The sequence below is a fragment of the Lactuca virosa genome, chromosome 8 (assembly GCF_052849685.1).
Source record: "Lactuca virosa cultivar CGN04683 chromosome 8, Lactuca_virosa_CGN04683_v6, whole genome shotgun sequence".
In the NCBI taxonomy this organism is placed as follows: domain Eukaryota; kingdom Viridiplantae; phylum Streptophyta; class Magnoliopsida; order Asterales; family Asteraceae; genus Lactuca; species Lactuca virosa.
In genome coordinates this window covers 2,307,647-2,314,772 of record NC_136433.1, presented here as the reverse complement: position 1 = coordinate 2,314,772, position 7,126 = coordinate 2,307,647, and the positions used below count along the sequence as shown (strand labels likewise).

Genomic DNA, 7,126 nt, shown 5'->3' with positions numbered 1-7,126 from the left:
GAAAGAAAACGGGAGAATCGAGTTCAGCCTCAAAGAGCAAGTTTGAAGTCTTCGATCAATTTCCTAATCCACACGAGCCCGAGTACGAATCAGAAACAGAATTTGGACTTTATACGAGTGAACCCGAGAACGAGCCGGAGAACGAAATGGCGAACATTGATGAGATGGCCATGGGGGACTACAAAAAGCGCATTCGAGATGATGTGGGGCCGAGTTTAGTACACCCTACAATTCCTGCCAATGCCACTTTCGAGTTAAAGGGACACATCCTTACTGCACTTAAGGATATTCCATTCTATGGAAAAGATCACGAAGATGCTTTCAAACATTTAGATGAAGTGAATGACATTGCTGATTACTTTAATGTTCCAAATGTTGAGAGAAATACTGTCTTGCTAAGGATGCTACCAGTTACTTTCAAAGGAGCTGCAAAAGACTGGTTGAAGGCACTTCCACTTGGCACAATAACTACTTGGGCTCAAATGCGTGAGCAGTTTTTAGATCAGTTTTACCCACCATCCAAGATAGCTAAACTTAAGAAGGCGATAGTCAACTTTGAGCAACAACCAGGGGAGTCATTATACGAGGCATGGGAGCATTACACAGGCTTGTTAAGGAATTGTCCTCATCACGACCTCAACATCCAACAAGAAGTATCTATATTTTACGATGGAGTAAATGTCATGACGCGTCAACTTCTTGATTCACAAGGACCGCTTACAAAGAAAAATCCAAATCAAATCAAGGTGTTGGTTGAAGAATTTGCAAAGCACTCTCGTGAATATCATAACCCAAGGCATGATGGAATAAAAGGCAGTGGAGGTGCACAAACTGAAGAAATGGCTGCTGTGATGGCAATGCTTAACACTATGGATAGGAGATTGACCCAAATGGACCAATCAATTCATGCAATTCGAGTTGGTTGCGAGAGATGTAGTGGCCCACATTTGACAAAAGATTGCAATATGGATGATTTCTACCATTAATGTGAACAATTTGTATTTATGAATAGCTATTATTCAAGTTCAACAATCCCTTGTTGAAATTAGTGCCATCTGTTACTACATCAAGCTATGTTTCTTGAGCTACTTCAAGTTCCATCTGCCTCTCACTTGCTTTGTCATTAGAAGCTTGCTTTCTACTAACTTAACTTTTGCGGGCACCAGTTAGTGCAGGTTCGAACCCCAAGTGAGGGAGAACTAGTTATTCAGGCGAGGGTGCTCAAAGTGGACCAACTATTTGTTTAGTTGCGACAGCTAAGAGATATATTCAGTAGGGATGTTTGGGTTTTGTAGCTTATGTACTGGACACCAATATGGAGAGAAAGAGGATGGTTGAGAATCTTCCGGTTGTTCAAGAGTATTCAGATGCATTTCTGGAGGACTTGCCTGGACTGCCTCCGGAGAGGCAGGTGGAGTTCTGTATTGATTTGATGCCAGGTGCGGCTCTGATAGCCAAGGCACCCTACCGGTTAGCACCGTCGGAGATGCATGAGTTGTCTGCACAGCTGCAGGAGCTGTTAGACAAGGGGTTTATCAGACCGAGTAGTTCACCATGGGGAGTGCCAATTTTGTTTGTGAAGAAGAAGGACGGCACCCACAGGATGTGCATCGATTATCAGGAGCTGAACAAGCTAACGGTGAAGAACCGTTATCCGATTCCGAGGATTGATGATTTATTCGACCAGTTACAGGGTGCGTCTTGGTTCTCTGAGATCGATTTTTATTCAAGCTACCATCAGATGAGAGTCAGATATGAGGATGTCCAGAAGACTGCTTTCAGGACTCGCTATGGACATTACGAATTTATGGTGATGCCTTTCGGGCTCACCAATACCCCAACCGCGTTCATGGATCTCATGAACCGTGTGTGTAGACCAATGCTGGATCAGTCTATCATTGTATTTATTGATGATATTTTGGTATATTCTAAGGCCAAGGAGCAACACGAAGATCATATGTGAGAGGTTCTAAAGACTCTGAGGAGGGAGAGGCTTTATTTAAAGTTCTCTAAGTGTGAGTTCTAGTTACGCGAGGTGCAGTTTTTGGGGCAGCTTGTCAATGAGAAGGGGATATTAGTTGATTCGGCCAAGATTGAGGTCGTGATGCGGTGGAAGGTTCCGAAGTCTCCGTCTGAGATTCCGAGCTTCTTGGGTTTAACATATATTATCAGAGGTTCGTTGAGAATTTGTCAAGGATCGTAGTTCCGTTGACAGGTTGACAAAGCAGGTAGTTACTTTCCGTTGGGCGCCTGATCAACAAGCGGCCTTTGAGACCTTGAGACAGAGGTTATGTGAGGCTCCGATTTTGACTCTTCTAGATGGTATGGATGATTTTGTGGTATACTGTGATGCGTCGATCTCAGATCTGGGTGTGGTTTTGATGTAGAGGGGTCGGGTTATTGCTTACGCTTCGAGGCAGCTGAAGCCTCATGATGCGAACTATCCCAATAATGATTTGGAGTTAGGGGCGGTGGTTTTCGCCCTCAAGATTTCGTTAGATTACCTCTATAAGGTCCGTTGTACCATTTACACGGATCACAAGAGCTTGAGGTACTTGATGGATCAGCCAAATCTGAATATGAGGCAACACAGGTGGTTGGATGTAGTGAAGGATTATGATTACGAGATCCTTTATCACCCTGAAATGGCCAAAGTGGTGGCTGATGCGCTCAGTCGCAAGGTGAAAAGCGTTCCTATTAGAGATCTATGTTTAAGGATGATGGTGATTACCCCATTATAGGAGCGGATTCGCGATGCTCAGGTCGATGCCATGAAAGAGGAACACTGCAAGAGTGAGCGCCTTGTGGGGCATGTGTCCTCTTTCGATTATGAAAGTAGGGGACTGTTAACCTTACATCGGATGATTTCGGTTCCGTATTAGGGTGGTGTACGACAGGTACTGATGGAGGAGGCACACAAGCGAATATTTTCCATTTATCCTGGTGCGACGAAAACGTACAGAGACCTCCAACCCGATTATTAGTGGCCTTGCATGAAGCGAGATGTGGCTTGGTATGTAGAGAGGTGCATAACCTCATGGAAAAATGGAGTTGTTGGGTATTCTGGTTTGGAAATAGGAAGAGATCATGATGGACTTCATCACGAAGTTGCCATAGACAACGCATGGAGTGGATTCGATTTGAGTCATTGTGGATCGATTGACCAAGAGTACGTATTTTATTACCATTCAGGAGAGCATCTCTACGGAGAATTGGGCTGACGTTTATATCCGAGAGGTTGTGGAACGTAATGGGGTTCTAGTATCAGTGGTCTCAGATCGGGATCTATGCTTCACTTCCAGATTTTAGAAGAGGTTTCATGAGGAGTTGGGTACTCGTCTGTACTTCAGCATGATATTTCATCTACATATTGATGGTTAGAGTGAGCGGACTATCCAGACTTTGGAGGATATGCTTCTGGTCTGTGTGCTAGATTTCGGCGGTAGCTGGGATACATATCTTCCATTGGTGGAGTTTTCTTACAACAACAGCTATCACACCCATATTGATCGACCACCTTTTGAGATGCTTTATGGAAGGAAGTGTGTTTCCCCGATTTGTTGGGGCGAGGTAGGTCATCGAGTCATGGTTAACACGTAGGTGGTGCTCCGGACTACTGAGTTGATCCAGCAGGTATGCGGGAGATTGAAGACCACGCAAAGTTGACAGAAGAGCTATGCAGATAGGCTGTGATCTGATTTGGAGTTTCAGGTCAGAGATATGGTACTCTCGAAGGTGTCACCTTGGAAATGTGTCATCCAGTTCAAGAAGCAGGGTAAGCTGGGGCCCAAATATATCGGTCCTTTCAGGATTATTGCCCGGGTAGGCAGAGTTGCATATCGGTTGGAGCTGCCCGAAGAGCTCAGTCAGATCCACAATGCTTTTCACGTCTCTTAACTGAGGAAATGTATGGTTGATGATTCCATAGTGGTTCCTTTGGAGGACATTCTGTTGGATGAGCGTCTGAATTACATAGAGAGACCAATCGCGATTCTAGACAAGAAGATGAAGACCTTACAAAACAATTTTGCGATTCTAGTGCAGGTGCAATGGCAGCACCGAAAGGGCTTAGAGTGGACATGGGAGCCCGAGGAGGAGATGAGAGATAGGCTTGTCAATTCGGGCGGTCGTTTTGTGTATATGCGTAACACGACACGACACAGATTGTTTTTGCATAACCCGAAAACGACACGACACGACGTCGTGTTTTTTTTCCTAACACGAACACGAATCTATTAAAAAACCGACAAACACGACTTACACGACAACACGACAAAAGTAGCATAAAATTTTCTTTTGTTTAATTAATTCATGCTTAAAAAACGACAAACACGACAACACGATAAAATAACAAAAAAAATACCAATATCCTCAAATTAATACATGCTTAAAACGACAAACACGACAAAAAAACATAAAATGGTACTAAACGTCCTCAACTTGTATATCCTTGTTATCCATTTGCATGACATCATCGGTAAGTCCTTCTATAGATAACTATTCATCACCTACAAAATGAAAAACATAACATAAAATTAATAAAAAAAAAGTTAATTAATACACCAAATTCAAATTTTCAGAAAGTAAAAAAAACAAATACCTTTAGTTCCAAACAACCAATCCTAGGACACTTTCTTATGTGACCTCACAAGCTTCCTGTTCCATTTTTTGTTTCACAGATATATCTTTTTGAGCATCTCTTACATTTTGCCCTTTCCCTCCCATCATTACCAATTGGAAGTCTTTCAAAAAACCTCCATACCTTCGACCATCGTTCTCTTTCTGATTTGACATAAACTTCTTCACCTTCTATTTTAACATCTACATCAACCACATCAGTTTCATCTTCTTCGAGGTCAACATCCTTCAAAAAAATATAAGATTTAGGTATGTAATGAATTGAAAGATTAGTAAACTTGCTGAAATGCAATAAGTTGAAATGGTAGTAAAAATACCTGTGGAGCCACAACTACAGCAGGTTCTGTTGTTGAATCAAGCTTTGCCTTCTTCATAACTAGGATGCCAAAAGATTCAAAAACGAATTAGAAACTTAATCATAAATAAACAAATGTATTACTATAAAGTAAGAGAAATCTGAACACATAGCAGTGAGTTTCAAAAAAATTTACGATGAAATAAAAAAGAAACAAATATATTACCATAAAGTCAAAAAAAAATATAGAACACATAGCATTAACTTTCGAGAGATACATACACTGATACTGCATCTTGTAACAGAGATATAAAAAAAGAAACCAAATCATACATGATACATACACTGCTACTGTATCTAATCAGTGATACCCCATACATTATACAGTCACAAAGAAAGAAACGTAAAGAGATATGCAAGAAAAGTTTGCTGGACTAAAAACTTGATTAATCCAATAAATCAGAGCATGTCAGGCAAGAAAAGGAACACATAGCAAGGAATTTTGAAAATCATATATTCTACAATCAGAAAGAAACATAAAGAGATATGCAAGGAATTTCGAAAATCATAAATGGAGAAAACAGAAGGAATTTTTAAACATTATTAGACAAACAATTTGTTTTTCCCCATTCACGATTTCCATCTGATATCGAGAAAACAGAAGGAATCATCGTTGATGGCTTGTACTGATGAGTAAAGATAATATGAGGATGTGAATTATGGTTTGATATTTGTGTGACGGCAGTCAAAGTCAAACAGCTAATCAGAAACTCTAGCTATATGATTGATTAGCTAAACTAAAAAAGAACACAAAGTAAAGAATTTCGAAAATCATACAGAATCTTATGTATGTGCAGTGTGCAAGAATCATACAAAATATAACATTACCTTGATGATTGATGAATAACAGAAGAAATCGTCAAGAGAGTTGTAATGAAGAAATCGCTGTGTTCTGAAGAGCCAAGTCGATGTGTTCGACTACTATTGCTGAAATCGATTTTAACTGATAATGTAGAGGATTAATCTGCTCTACATCTGCAATTACTCAAATATATAATCGTTGATGGAGATTGGAGAGTCGATAGAATGTGAACCGGAAGAGACGAAGACTCGAAGAGTGAAGAGGCGTACGTGAATCGTCGGTTTAATCGATTTGTTAGTGCTGAGGCCCGAGGGGAACTTTCTGGGAATCTTATAAAGTCATTAAAACAAATAGACGCTTCACTTCTAAGCATTTAAACAATTATATATACTTTAAAATAATTATAAATACATTTTCAAAATTATTATTTAATAAAAGTGTAAGTCGGTTCTATATCGTGTCAAATTCGTTTTATTGTCGTGTTATATGTGGGTTTTTAATCGTGTGTGAGTCGTGTTGCTTTCGTGTCAATTTCGTGCCAATTTTTAAACCCGAACACGACACGACACGACGTCGTGTTTTTTTTACTAACACGAACACGAATTCGAAATTCGATTTCGTCCCAATTTCGTTTCGTGTCGTATATTCTTGTCGTATCGTGGCATGTTTTGACATGCCTAATAAGAGAGCACTATCCAGAGTTGTTTGCAGCAACAGAATTCGAGGACGAAGTATGATTCAAGTGGGGAAGAATTGTAACATCCGGTCTTTGGAGGTATACTTTATTTAATTTAAATTTTGGAGTTTTGGGGGTCGCCACGACGTGGGTGTAACGCCCGTGTTTCTAGGCTAAGCATTAATGTGATGATGTAATAGTTAGTATCAACCATTGTAACCCACTTCGAAGTAATAAAGAGGAATTACTTGAATATTATGTGAATTATGTGATCTTATGTGCATTATACTTATTTATAAAATATAATAAATTAAGAGTGAAAATAAGCACCAAAAATAAAAGTGTAGATAAACCCAATATCTATGAAGAAAGTGGTAGTGGTCGTGACAAGGATTCCAGAAATATAAAGAACGCCGAAATCCGAGTTATAACGAAGAAGTTATGATCCGTCGAAGTTTTACGGCTAAACCGGCACGACACCGCGTAACGTAAAAAGTAAATTTTTGACGAACTACTTTTTAGCCTTATAGATCTAAATGAAAGTTTTAGTATACGTTAAACCGAGAGCGTGCATAAAAAGAACACCCAAATCTGACTTCGTATGAGGAAGTTATGATTTTTCTAAGATTTGACATAGCAGTGCACAACCCGAAAT

General features: G+C 40.0%; 1 non-coding gene across 1 annotated transcript; it reads right to left on the bottom strand.

Annotated features, from left to right (window-relative positions):
• Positions 1 to 530: 530 nt before the first annotated feature.
• On the bottom strand, positions 531 to 637 carry LOC145135026 (small nucleolar RNA R71). The gene has a single exon (XR_013719506.1). It is a non-coding gene; the product is annotated as a small nucleolar RNA R71 (small nucleolar RNA).
• Positions 638 to 7,126: the final 6,489 nt, after the last annotated feature.